The sequence below is a fragment of the Arvicanthis niloticus genome, chromosome X, assembly GCF_011762505.2.
Source record: "Arvicanthis niloticus isolate mArvNil1 chromosome X, mArvNil1.pat.X, whole genome shotgun sequence".
Lineage (NCBI taxonomy): Eukaryota > Metazoa > Chordata > Mammalia > Rodentia > Muridae > Arvicanthis > Arvicanthis niloticus.
In genome coordinates this window covers 61433203-61447974 of record NC_047679.1, presented here as the reverse complement: position 1 = coordinate 61447974, position 14772 = coordinate 61433203, and the positions used below count along the sequence as shown (strand labels likewise).

The window sequence follows — 14772 nt, the reverse complement described above, 5'->3', positions numbered from 1 at the left end:
AAATCCAAGTAGACTTAAAAGTAATGTGTTTGGTAAGAAAGATTGTTGAGCTACAGGTGCCTGCATGTAGAGTAAGAGCAAGAGGCTGCTCAGTGAAACACAGATTTTAAAACATTAAAGCCTTGAGCCTTGATCAGAGGAGACAAAAAAGAAAAACAGATTTTAAGATAAAGTTCATTTTGTCCTCAAAGAACCAGAGCCTCCACAAAACAATTTTAAAAGGAGAAAAATACAGTATCTAGAAGAACTGAGAGCCAAAAGGAATGAGGATGTGTTAGATGAATCTTTGCATCTTGAAGAAAATGCGAGACATAATACTTACATCTTTACTGAATAGGAATTGAGAATTGAAATTGAAGAAACGATATAGAAGTAAAGAGATTATAGTAGTGAAATTTTTACATGTAGGGCAAGTCAATCCATTGTATAGAATTTTTATAAAAGCTTAAACAATTGTGTGATTTCCCCCCTAGAGTCACAGACAATGAAAGAACCAAGATTAGAACAATGTTTTTTTCTGCCTCACATTATTATTCTATCATGCTGAGAAAGAGCTGTTTTGAGAGAAGTAGAACTAGTAGTGAGCTCATCAGAATTTCAAAGGACAGCCATAAAAATGCACTTTGATGTTAGCTCAAGTGGAAAGCGGGCTTAGTCAGGTAAGAAATGCACATCAGACATTGTTAGGGCAATTTTGGTATATAGTACATTTTTTTTTTTTTAAAGAAGAGTAGGTGTTTGAGGAGCATGTGAGTTCACTTAGTCTATTACAGTGTTTAAAAGTTCAAAACAAGCAGGGTTTGGTGGTTTTACATTTCTAATCCTAGCACTTGGGAAGCTGAGTCAGGAGCATTGCTGTAAGTTTAAGGCCTAACAAGACTATGGTGCAGATCAGTCTGAGATGAGATATAGAATGAGATCATGTCTCAAACAAAATTAAACTGAATGAATAGTATGGACTTTGATGAATTTTAAAGTTAACTAACGTACAATATGTATTAATCAGAGAGCTGAGAAATGGATGGATGGTGGCATGTATTGAATGATTTACCAGAATTCCTTGAAATACATTTTGAGATTTTTTTCATGAATTAGTATATACAGAATACTTAATTCCACAAGATACTTAATTCCATAATATTTTGAATATTAAAATTCTACCTTGGTAGGATTAACCTGTGTTTTGTAAGTTGTGTAAGATTTCAATTTATTGATATAAAACATATACAGAGATTGAATGTGTGTGTGTGTGTGTGTTTGTGTGTGTGTGTGTTGATATATAGTGAACCTAGCAATTTCTCTAAAACTTAAGTTCTTTTAATTTTTGGGTTAAAAGCAGAATATAGTAAAATCAATTAAGTAAAATCAAAATTGACAATTCTTTAGATATAAATATGATTTTACCAGGCCTGGTTTTGTTTCTAATTGTAGTTAACAAGGGGAGATGGCTCAAAAGGTAAAATGCTTGCTCAAGCATGAGAACCTTTGTTTGATCCTCAGTACCCATAGAGAAAGCTGGGTGTGGTGGTGCTCATCAGGGACAGATGTGGGTAGTGACAGGCGGTTCCCAGGAGCTCCTTGTCCTGTTTGTTCAGCCAAATCAGTGAACTGAAGATTCTACGTGGGATCTTATTTTTAAAAAAATACTAAATGGTAGCTCTGAAATCATATACACATGTAATATTATATGGACTAAGTACATTGTATTTATACATTTAGGAATATATATATATATACTATATCTAATCTCTCTAATATATATAAACATATACACTTATTATATACATATATATATGTATGTATAAAGCAACAAAGAAAAAGAGAGCATGAATTTGAAAGACAGCAAAGGTTCATGGAAAGGTTCAAAGACAAGAAGGGGGCGAATGATTAAAAGGATTTAAAAAACACATTTCTATTTCTGAAAATAAAACATTATTAATTAAGAAAATAAAACCACTGAAGAGTAACAGGAGAAGACATTTGATGTCATCCTCTGGCCTCCACATGTATTCACATACACTTGCCCACACATAGCACACTCAGATACCACACACACACACACACACACACACACTCCATTAACATCATAATTTTAAAATTTAATACTAATGAATAAATTCTTAAACAATGACTATTAATTTTTTAACAATATTATATAATTTGTGCCCAAGAAAAGGGGATAAATTTCCTAGCACTTAGCATATGGAGTCAGAAGGACCAGAAGTCAAAGTTCATCTTTGGCTAATAGTTCAGGTCCAGACTGGAGTACATGAGACCATTCCATAAATATTTTTATTCGATAGTATCTTAAAATGATCTAGAAAAAGTTTGGCACAAAAACAGGATTGACTCAAAATGAAAATATTAGTTTGTACTAAGAAGTATATTACCACAGTCTGGGCCAGAGCACTGAGCAGTTCTTGGGTGGCAGATCTGTCCCAAACCTCCAAGAACCCAGAGGAAGCAGGGATCCCAGGCGCTCGAACTCAGGCAGTATCTTAGGTAAGCAGACAGCAGGGCCCGCCCTAAACAGGGAGTAACTGGGAACCAAAAGGACCCAGGAAGTCACTCCCAGCCCGGAACACTGGTTCCTTCCAGTCTGGGCCAGAGCACTGAGCAGATCTTGGGTGGCAGCTCTGTCCCCAACCTCCAAGAACCCAGAGGAAGCAGGGATCCCAGGCGCTCTAACTTGGACAGCGTCTTAGAAACTAGTTCCCAGATCTGAGGCCTGGATCAGACCTCTGCCAGGTCTGCTGTTGTGTGGACCCCGGATTCCACCTGAGACATACTGGAAGGTCCACTCAATCCAGAGCCACAGAGGAACAAATGAACTCAGAGCTTCAGACAACATATCCTGAGATATTCTAGAGGAGACACTGCACCCAGAACAACAGACACCTAGCTGGACTACTACCTTGGAGGCACCATATCCTGAGGCATCCTAGAGGTACCACTATAATCAGTACAGCTGGAAAAGTTCACAGAGACATCTGGACCCTAGGAGATCAGACACAAGCTAGATAACTAGAAAGACAGGCTTCAGTCAGAGACAGCAAGTACAAGCAGCACTAGAGTTAACCAGATGGCAAAAGGCAAGAGCAAGAACATAAGCAACAGAAACCAAAGTTACATGGCATCATCAGAACCCAGCTCCCCCATCAGAGCAAGCCCTGAACACCCCATCACACCAGAAAAGCAGGAATCAGAATTAAAATCACTTCTCATGATGATGATAGAAGGCTTTAAGAAAGACATAAATAACACTCTCAAAGAACTTAAGGAGAGCACTGGTAGACAGATAGAAACCCTTAAAGAGGAAACACAAAAATCCCTTAAGGAATTGCAAGAAAATGCAACCAAAGGGGAAAAGGAATTAAACAGAACCATGCAGGATCTAAAAATGGAAGTAGAAACAATAAAGAAATCACAAAGGGACAATACCCTGGAGACAGAAAACCTAAAAAAAAAAGATCAGGAGTCATAGACACAAGTATCACCAACAGAATACAAGAGATGGAAGAGAGAATCTCATGTGCAGAAGATACCATGGAAAACATTGACACAACTGTCAAAGAAAATGCAAAATTCAAAAAGCTACTAACCCAAAATATACAAGAAATCCAAGACACAATGAGAAGGCCAAACCTAAAAATAATAGGTATAGATGAGGGGGAAGACTCCCAACTAAAAGGACCAGTAAATATCCTCAACAAAATTATAGAGGAAAACTTCCCTAACCTAAAGAAAGAGATGTCCATAAATATACAAGAAGCTTACAGAACTCCAAATAGTTTAGACCAGAAAAGAAATACTTCCCGCCATATAATAGTCAAAACATCAAATGTACAAAACAAAGAAAAAATACTAAAAGCAGTAAGGGAAAAAGGCAAAGTAACTTATAAAGGCAGACCTATAAGAATTACACCAGACTTCTCACCAGAGACCATAAAAGCCAGAAGATCCTGGACCGATATCATACAGACCCTAAGAGAACACAAATGCCAGCCCAGACTACTATACCCAGCAAAACTGTCAATCATTATTGATGGAGAAACCAAAATATTCCATGACAAATCCAAATTTACACAGTATCTCAACACAAATCCAGCACTTCAAAGAATAATTGGTGGAAAACTCCAACACAAGGAGGGAAACTATAACCTAGAAAAAGCAAGAAAGTAATCTTCCAAAAACCCCAAAAGAAGATAGTTACACAAACATATCTCCACGGATGTTAGCCCAAAAGCTTGGATTAGTGAAGACTCAACCCACAGACCACATGAAGCTCATGAAGAAGGAAGACCAAGAGGGGATGCCTCAGTTCTACTTAGAACGAGAAACAAAAATGCTCAAGGGAGCAAATAGGGAAACAAAACATGGAACAGAAACTGAAGGAGGGGCCATCAGGAGACCATTCCACCTGGGTATTCACCCCATGTACAGTCACCTAATCTAAACACTGTTGTGGATGGCTGGAAGTGCATAATGCGAGGAACGTGATATAGCTGTCTCCTTAGAGGTCAGCCAAAGACTAACACACTCAGAGGACAATGTTCACAATTAACCACTGATATGATCAGGGGTTTCCCAATGGGGAACTTAGTGAGAGGACTGAAGGAGCAGAAAGGGTTATTGACCCCAGGTGGAAAGCAACAATACCAAACAACCAGAGCCCCCCAGGGTCTAAACCACCAGCCTGGGAACACATAGGGAGGGACCCAAGACTCCAGAGGTATATGTAGGGGAGGATGGCCTTGTCGCACATAGGTGGGAGAGGAGTTTCTTGGTCCCATAAAAAAAAAATGAACACACAGTGGGGGGGGGGGAATGATGTGAGGGTGGGGAGGGGATAGTGGGGGGGGAGAGGTGTGGTCACTGCCTCATAGAAGCATGAGGAGGGGGAGGGGATAGGAGGTTTCTGGGTGGTGGGAGGAAGTAGGCTAAGAGGATAAAATCTGAAATGTAAATACTACAACCAATTTTAACAAGCGGGGGTGGGGGGTGGGGGTGGGGAAAGTCTTCAGAACCAACATCTTAAAAAAAAAATGTCAGCCCCCTGGGGGTGGGAAATTTTTTTTTCTTGATACTAAAACTTGTTCTGAGAATTGTATATTGCAGAATACACAGCCTTGGTGTATCTACTCATCAAGCTTACTGAGCAGACCTGCCCAAACCTCTGATGTCCTGGAATTCCATCTGGATTCAGTGAAGACACAGCATCAGAGGCTTATCAACTTACTCTTCCCCCCACCCCTCTTCTAATATCTCAACACCCTTAATCAGCTTGAAGAAGTTAAAGAAGAGTCAGCGCCCCTATTCCCTGAGCCTGGGGACTAATGTTGTTAATAATGGTCTGTCTTTCTAGGGACAAGTAGTGGTTTTGTTGGAACAGGGGGGATTAGTTAGGACTTATTGCATAGCCATAACCTATTGGTAGAAATGTGTATAATTATTATCAAGATGAAGTTATAATTTCTTAAATGGTACAAAATTTACTATGATCTCAAATTTAAGGTTTTCATTGGTACGAGCCTCTTATTAATATAAAAATGAGATGAATATTGATACGCTCATGGGCATTGTGCCTGTATAACACATTTAGGAATACAATGCCTAGACCCAGCCCTTTTTTAACCTTTTTAACTGATTTGGGACGCTTAACCTATGAGTTAAGGGACTATAGCAAATTCATATTTTTGAGTTTATTGTTAGGGTGTTTCCCATATTTTATTTAGAAATAGCTGAGAGGAGTGAACAGACAACAGTCCAGGTTACCTTACATGGATAGTTGGTTTTCAAAACATCAGAAGTCCATAGAACTGACGCTACAAATATTTATATATTAATGTTCATATTGATTAGAGACCTGTCTGCTCCTGACAGCTTCCTGTCGTGGATTCTAAGAAGAAATTGAGCATCCTTGGAGTTACTCCAGTTGTGTGGTAACAGCCACTAGGCAAGAATTGCCGCTCTCCATCTACAGACAAATTACTGTCCAGAAAAGGACACACATGCAGAATAGTCGACTGATTATATCTGCCTAGACAGAGTAATCAGTCCTTAATAATCCTGCATCACCAACGTCTGTCAGATGATTCTGGGCCAGAAGGCTGAAGATTTGATGCTCCAACATTCGGTAGTATAGGGGCTTTTCAGGTGTTCAGAGGTCTCTATAAATTGGCTAAGTTTTAGAAGCTATGCTTTGTGCTTCCCACAATTATAGTTACCTCAGTCATTCTGGATTTCTGATGGGGTTCTGAAAACTTACAGCTATTTACCATAAGAGAAAAGATTTGAGTGGATGGTCTTCAGCTGACATTCATCCTAAAGCCAGGTTCAGAACTAAATGTTTTAGTTAGGATAAATGACAGAGGTGCTGGTTAGTCAACAAAAGGATGGACGGGGTATTAGGACTATCTTGTACCTCACTGGTACAAATTGGCATAATTATGCTCTAATTGTATTTTGAGAGAAAAGTTTCATTTTAACAGGAAGGGTGATGTGTAGGAGGAGCTAAGGTAGGAGGAGTACTGAGAGGAAGAAAAGGAGTAAGAAGAGGAGAAGGAGGAGAGGAGAAGCTAGGTGATGAAAGAGAGAAAGAGGGGGGAGACAGGGAGGCAGATATTCATGTATCTCCACCAGTCAAAGATAGTTGTTATATCTAGGTTGGTCAGTGGGTTACACCTCTGATTGAACAATTCCAAATTTATAACGCTTATGATTAACATTATTTTTAAAAAATGTATAAATGCAAAAAGGAAAAGGGGGCATGGGATAGGGGTTTTCTAAGGGGGGGAATGGGGAAAGGGGATGGCATCTGAAGTGTAAATAAAATATCTAATAAAAAAATATGATTTAAAAAAAAAAGAAAGAAAAAAAAAAGAAGTATATTACCAGGGCATGGTGGCCCACACTTGTAACCCCATCACTGGGTAGGTGGAAGCAAGAGGACGAAAAGGTCAAAGGCAGTTTCAGATACAGAGTAAGTCAGAAGACAATTTGAGCTATATGCGACCTTGGCTGGAAAATATGTGTGTCAATTGGAAACATAATGTCTATAATATTCATCCAGTATGCTCTAGAATAATTTTAATGTGGCTTAAATACATATAGGTGGGCTTGGTGGTATACACTCCAGAACTACAAAGGATAAGGGAGGATGGCTGTGAGGATGGCTATGAGTGGGTTGAGGCTGACTCAAGCTACAGTAAGACTTTGTCTCACAAAACAAAAACAAAACATACAACAGGGTTGATAGAAGAAATGAAAGAGCAAGCAGATAAAACTTTTTTTTTTTTTTTTTTTTTGGTTTTTCGAGACAGGGTCTCTCTGAGTAGCCCTGGCTGTCCTGGAACTCACTCTGTAGACCAGGCTGGCCTCGAACTCAGAAATCCGCCTGCCTCTGCCTCCCAAGTGCTGGGATTAAAGGCGTGTGCCACCACCGCCCAGCGATAAAACTTTTGAAAAGTCAAATGGCATCAAGGCGGAGCATGTAGCTGAGTTACACACACACACACACACACACACACACACACACACACACACACAGAGCATCCATGAGGCTGCAGGTTTGATGCTCAGCAACAAAACCACACAGAAACACAAAAATCTTTCCAACAGGTTATTTGAATAGATAATACTCATGTAACCCAAAGGCCTCATGCTCACCATGTAACTGATGATGACTCTGAACTCTTGGTTGTCTTAACTCTAACTCCCAAGTGTTGGGATGACTGGCATGTGCCACTATGCCCAACTAAATATTTTATTTCTTTTAACAAGCCACTTCTTTCTCTTTCCATAGCATGCTAATTTTAAAACATGCATTTATTTATTATATGTGTCACACACATGCATGTTTATGCCATAGCCAGCACACGTAGTTCAGGGGACACATTATAGGTATCAGTCCTCTCCTTCTACCATGTGGGTCCCAGAGATCAAACTCAGGTCCCTGGGTGTAGTGGTAAGTGCCCTTTAACCCTCTGAGCAATCTTTCCCAGCACAAAAAAAGCCATTTCTGACTTAAAAATATTCTTACACTATTAGGAATATGTGTATTTTTAATCACAACAAAGACAAATCTTTTTAAAAATATTTATTCATTTTTATGTTTTGTGTCTGTGTGTGTGTGTGTGTGTGTGTGTGTTTGTCCTACATGTATATCATGAATGTATAAAACCCACAGAGGTGACATATGGGTATTGGGTCCATTTATAGTGATTTAACCTCCATTCCACTGTAATATCTAATTAGTACATTACTTTACTGGTTAGAAATTTCAAACTATGTTTAGTAAGAATTATATAAAATTACAATGTTTCATAACTTTAAAATTTTTCATTGTTTTAAAATGAGTATGGTGGCACATGACCATAATTCCAGTACTTGGGAGGTAAAGGCCAGTGGGTACTCAGAGTTTAAGGTCATTTGTGGCTCTATGATGAATTTGAAGCTGACCTGGGCTGCATGAGGCACTGCCTCAAGTTCTTAACTATCTGGGCCAGTGGTTTAGAGCACTTCAAGAGGTTCTAGATTCATTCCCAGCATCTACATGGAGGCTTACAACCATCTAATTGAAAATCTTTTATCAACCAATAAATTTTTTCCAACCCTAAATACGTGTTGCCTGTCCCTTATCTCTCATTATTGTGTAACAATAACTACCCTAGAACTCCCTTCTAGCCCTTTCAACAAAGAGGGAAAAAATGTAACATTTTTGGCTCAGTGAGCTGAGAGGCAAACAAGGTAAGTAGCTGGTTGAAGGTTATCATGTACATAGTGTTTTGAAAGTCTAATTAAACCAATACAATGATAGATAGCATCGAATTAAATGACTGAAAAGGGGAGGGACGGGAAAAAACATCTCTTTTCAATAAGAAAGAGAACCATGGTGGTACATGCCTTTAATTTCAGCACTTGGGAGGGAGAGGGAGGAGTATCAGATGTTTAGCCTTCGCACCAGCTATGTAGTGAGTTTAAACAAGTCTAACCTTGGGCTCACACAGATGGTGGGTGAGAGGGAGACTGAGACAGAGATGGAGAGAAAGAAAGAGAGAGAGAAAGAGAGAGAGAGAAAAAGAGAGAGAACCACATAAAAGGGTTAATAATATTTGCAAGTTTTGTGATATTGATCAAATATTTAGTTGAATAGAGTTTTGATTTCTTATTTCTAAAGTGGGAATAATAAGTGTATGACACAGGGCTCTTGTGACTACCCCCAATAATCCATGTGAATATGCAGCTTAGGCCCTAGCATCTACTAGGTACTATTGATCTGTACTCTATAAAGACATTTAAATTATGAAATGAATTATAATCAACAAAAGATTTATAGAATTATTAAGAAAATTAAGAACTATCACTGTGGGGCTTGGGATGTAGTTCAGTTTCTAGAGTGCTTGTCAAATGCATACAAGGATCTAAATTTGATCCCTAGTACTTCATAAATTGGGCACAGTGGTACTTGATTATAATATCAGCACTCAGAAAGCTGAAGCAGGTGAATCTCTGTGTTCAAGGCAAACCTGGTCAATATACTGAGTTCTAGGCTAGCCAGGCTAAAAAGTAATGTCCCATCTCAAAAAAATAAAAATAAATCAAAACAGAGAAGGAGGAAGGGAAACAAGACAAAATGTTTCTGAAGTTCCTGTAATAAAAATAAGTTGGGGTGACAAAGCGCCTGAGTTAAACAACTCAATGCCTGTATTTTGCTTCAATCTTTAAATAGGTTTAAGTCCACAGCCAATTGACTCCACTGCTTTTAGCTCTTTGACAAGATAAAGACATTATAGTAGAAGGGTAATATAGAATTTAGCTGCATATGCCACCTAGTCTTCTAAGAGGAGCCAAAAGGGTCCAGTGAGAAGATATGCCTTTGAAAGGTGTACCCCCAGTGACCTACTTCCTCCAACGAGGCTTCACCTCCTACTAGCACACGACCTATGAATTCACACAAATGCATCAATTCATTGACAAAATCAGGGCCCTCTTGGTCTGTGTCCTAATAACTCTAAATTCTGGAGAACCAAACCTTTACCATAGGAGATGTCTACAAGTCATAATAAAGAGATGACAGCCAATGGAAATGAGAAACACTGGTGTGTGTAAAATTGAGCCCTCTCAGATGACAAAATGTAATATAATTGAAACCAATGAAATTGACATGGGATTGGGACCAGATAGTGTTGCTTGGTTTTAATTGTCAACTTGCCACAATCTAGAATCACCTAAAAATGGAGGGAGGCTCAGTGAGGAATTGCCTAGGTTCTGTTGGCCCCGGGGCACGACTGTAGGGATTTGTCTTGATTCCTGTTAATTGATGTGGGAAAACTCAGCTTAAAAGTAGGCAACTTTATTTCCTTGGGTTGACTACTGGACTGTATAAAAACAAAGAAAAAGTGCCGGGCAGTGGTGGCGCACACCTTTAATCCCAACACTTGGGAGGCAGAGGCAGGCGGATTTCTGAGTCTGAGGCCAGCCTGGTCTACAGAGTGAGTTCCAGGACAGCCAGGGCTATACAGAGAAATCCTGTCTCGAAAAAACCAAATAAATAAATAAATAAACAAATAAAATAAAAATAAAGGAAAATGAAAAGGATGGGAAAGTGAGCTGAGCACAAGCATGAGTAAGTGTGGATGTGACTACCTGATTCAAGTTCCTGATGCCTTAAGGCGCCTCCAATGACAAAGTGTAACTTGGACTTGTGAGCTACAATAAACCCTTTCTCCCTTAGGTTGCATTTGACAAGGCATTTTGTCATAGCAACCAGAAAGAAAACTAGGACACAGAGCAATGGAAAAGAACACCGAAAAAGGAAAAGATCTTAGTCTAACACATTAATGAATGACAGTGACTGCATAAAGTAGCAACTGGGGAAAAAATTTAATAAATATTGCCAGAGAAAAGTGTATTTTTCAAGCAATCATTATACACAAATTCAACTGGAAAATAAGTAGTCATACACAAAAATATTAAATTATTCTTTCGTTTTTTGTTTATAAAGCATATCTTAATTACACACAAGAATGGTTTTCATTATGATCATTAGTTTAATATTATTGTGTGTCTATGAGTTGAGCCTGTAGGTACAGGACTGCTATGGCATGTGGATCTCAGAGAAAGCTTGTGGAGGAAGTTCTCTTCCTTCCACCTTTTACATAGCTTCTAGGGATCAAACTTAGCAGTTAACTCCACTGAGTCACATCTTTGGCTCCCGTTTCTTTTTTCCTTTTAATTTGGGTATGTGAGACTGGTCAATAGATAAATAGATAATAGCCAAGCCTGACAACCTGAATTTGATCCCCCAGAACCTAAGGTAAAAGGAGCAAACTTACTCCAAGTTGTCTTCTGACGTCCACATAGGCACATGAGGTACATGCCCACTGACATGGACACATACAGAGAGTGAAAGGGGATGGAGGGGAGAAGGACGGAGGAAAGGGGGAGACGGAGACAAAGAGACAGAGACAGACACACAATAGAGGCAGAGAATAAATAAATACACTACCTTTCAAAAATCAGATTTTAGGGCTGGTAGCACAGCTCAGTGTGTAAAGGCACTTGCTGTCAAGCTGACAATGTGTTTGATTCCCAGAACTCACCTGATAAAAAGAGAGGGTTGACTCAGACAAGTTGTTCTCTGACCTCTACATATGAATAGTGGAACCAATTCAAAATAAATGAATGTATTTTATTTTTTATGTGTTCCTGTCTGCATGAGAGTATATGCATGTTGGGGGGCAGGCAGTGAGAGTGTGCATACACAGACAGAAGTGGGTATTAGATCCATCAGACTGGAACTTATAGGCTTTTGATAGATGGCTACGGAGGTTTGCTTCTTTCATATATGCATTTATTGTCATTGGATCACATCCACACCCTGTTACCCACTCTTGTCACTTTCTATTACTGCTTGTGGTGGTTTGCATAAGAATGGGCCCCATAGGCTCCTATATTTAAATGGTTGGGGAGTGGCACCATTTGAAAGGACTAGGAGGTACTGCCTTGTTGGAGGAACTGTGTGACTGGAGATGGGCTTTGAGGTTTTTCAAAAGCCCAAGGCAGACCCAGTGGCTCTGCATTCCTGATGCCTGTTTAATGTAGATCTCTCAGTTATTTCTCTCTTCCTGCCACCTTTGGACTCAGATGTAGAACTCTCAGCTATGTCTGCCTCCACTCTGCCCTGCTCCCTGACATGAGGATAATGGACTAAACCTGGGAAACTGTAAGCAGCCCCAACAAAATGTTTTTATAAAACTTTTATAAAAGTTGCCACAGTCAGGGTGTCTCTTCACAGCAACAGAACACTCACTGACTAAGACAAGGCTTTTCATTATTTTTTTCCTAAGCAGTCCATCTTCTATTTTCATACCTTTTGGTACGTTCATGTATGTTTGCAGTGGAAGTGCACACTTCCATTTAAATTTATGCATGTAAAGTCCAAAAGCTAAAGTTGAGTGTCTTCATTTATTGTTCATTACATTATTATTATTAATGTTGTTATTTGATATATGGTATCATTAAACCAGCAATCCCCTGGAAAACACACACACACACACACACACACACACACACACAGAGTTACTAGGGCTATGAGTGTGCTTGAAACTGTATATAGGTGCTGGGGATCTTAACTCAGGTCTTCATACTATATGGCAAGTACTTCAGCCATTGAACCTTTTCCCCAGGCCCTCAAGTTATATTTTTCGAAGGTAATGTAATGCTGGGAATGTAGCTTAGTTGGTAGAGTTTTTGCCTAGCATTCATGAAGCCCTGAGTTCAATCTACTGGACCACCTATACCAGGAATAGTGACACAGGTGTACTACACAATGATTTATAATTCATCACTTATGAGATAAAAGCTGGATGATGGAGAGCTCTAGGCTAGCCTATGATACAGGAGATGCTATCTCTAAATAAATAATAAATGCTAATAAAAAGAAAGATTAACTATGCAAGAAATCTAAAGATGAGGATTCCTTTCCAAGTTCAGGAACAATAGTGTATTAGCGTAGTCTAAAGGAACAAAACTGACGGAATTGTGTGTGTGTGTACGTCATATATATGATATATGTGATTTCTTAGGCTTACCAGATACAGTCTAGCTGGGTAGTCCATTAATGACTAGTTCATGATGCAGAGGCAAAGATTCTGGTAGTTGTTGAATCTACAAGGCTCAGTATCTCAGTAGACCCAGTGTGGCACTGGAGTCCTGTACAGATGCTCATCTTCAGTCTGTTGGAATCACAAAGTAGTAGGTTTGAATACCAGTGAAGAAATTCTGTAGGAACAAGAGAGATGGAATTGACAGTGAGACTGAGAACAAGCAGTCAAAAAGCAATTTTTCTGTTTCCAAGTCTTTTTTATTCTGAGCTGCCACCTGATTTAGGGTGCCACCCTGATTTAGGGTAAACCTTCCTGCTTCAAATAGTCTGATAAAAATATCCCTCACAGTGGTGCCCATCAGCAGCTTTAGATGATTCCAGATACAGTCAGGTTGACAACCAAGATCAGCCATCACAAATGGAAAATAAATCAAATGGAAAATGGGGAAGATTGAATGTAAACTCCCCACCATTCTCAACAAAGTAAATCCAACTTCTAAAACAAACTAGTCATGATTATGGACATCAGTAATGTCAGCACCTGAGGACTAAAACAGAAGACTGATGGCATGGAGACTGGCCCTTAAGCTAGAAGAGCCTGTCTCAAAAATATGTAGATTAATTAACAATAAACAAATAAAAACAATAAAATGGAAAATACACTGGCAGAAACATGCATAAAAGGTGTTTATAATCACATATATTATACAAATTAATAAAATGGCAATAGGCAATTCTGACTTTTTACAGATGAAATAAATGGCTAATAAACAAGTACTAAACGCATTTTCTTGCAACCAAATAGTTAAACTAGAAATAATAGATGGTAGATATAGACACATGATGGTTATGATATAAAAATTTTCATACATTACTAATAGGAATATCAGAATTTGTAGAATTAAAAAATAAATTGGAGGGAAAACTAATGAAAATATGTACCAATTTTGGAAAGCCTTTAAAAATATTTAATCCAGCTACCCAGTGGTGGCACACACCTTTGATCCCAGCATTCGGGAGGCAGAGGAATGTATATCTCGGAGTTTGAGGCCAGCCTGGTGTACATAGTGAGTTCCAGGTCAGCCAAGGCTGAGAGTTCCTGTCTTAAAAAAAAACTCTCTGCATGTGTGTGTGTGTGTGCATGTATGTATGTATATACATATGTATGTATGTATGGACATATGTATTTATGTATTTAATTCATATAGGTTTCAAGTATTAGGAAACTATTCTAAGCACCTATTTAATAATTAGAAATATAGACAAGTGATAAGACAGTGGGGTTACACACCTTCAATCCTACCACTCAAGAGGCAGAGGCAGGCAGATCTCTGAGTTGGAAACCAGTCTAGTTGACACAGAGTTCCAGAATAGCTAGGGCTGCACAGTGAGACCTACCTCAAAATTGTTCTATTTATTTGTCCATTGATTTATTTGGGTTTTTTTTCAAGACAAGGTTTCTCTGTGTAGCCCTGGCTGTCCTGGAACTCACTCTGTAGAAGCAGGCTGGCCTCGAACTTAGAAATCCAACCTGCCTGTGCCTCCCAAGTGCTGGGATTAAATTTTTTTTTGAGACAAAGTTTCTCTGTGTTAACAAAGCAACAGAGCCCTGGTTGTCCTGGACTTGCTTTGCAGACCAGGCTGGCTGACAGAGATCCCTCTGT

At 39.0% G+C, this 14772-nt stretch overlaps 1 protein-coding gene and 1 long non-coding RNA gene across 12 annotated transcripts in view; one reads left to right on the top strand and one right to left on the bottom strand.

Moving 5' to 3' along the window:
- The window catches only part of LOC143435571 (uncharacterized), a 76558-nt gene that overhangs the window by 51357 nt on the left and 10429 nt on the right, over nt 1-14772 (bottom strand). For 10 of the 11 annotated variants that reach the window (XR_013106009.1, XR_013106001.1, XR_013106006.1 and 7 more), the window contains 2 exons: nt 13095-13284; nt 11510-11603 (listed from right to left, as the gene is read on the bottom strand). This is a non-coding gene — a long non-coding RNA (uncharacterized LOC143435571). The remainder of the gene's footprint in view (nt 1-11509; nt 11604-13094; nt 13285-14772) is intronic. The other variant, XR_013106003.1, reaches the window with a different exon arrangement.
- Nucleotides 8722-14772, top strand: part of Brwd3 (bromodomain and WD repeat domain containing 3) — a 108544-nt gene continuing 102493 nt past the window's right edge. The window contains exon 1 of the mRNA XM_034485735.3: nt 8722-8748. The gene's annotated coding sequence lies outside the window, so the exon portion shown is untranslated. The remainder of the gene's footprint in view (nt 8749-14772) is intronic.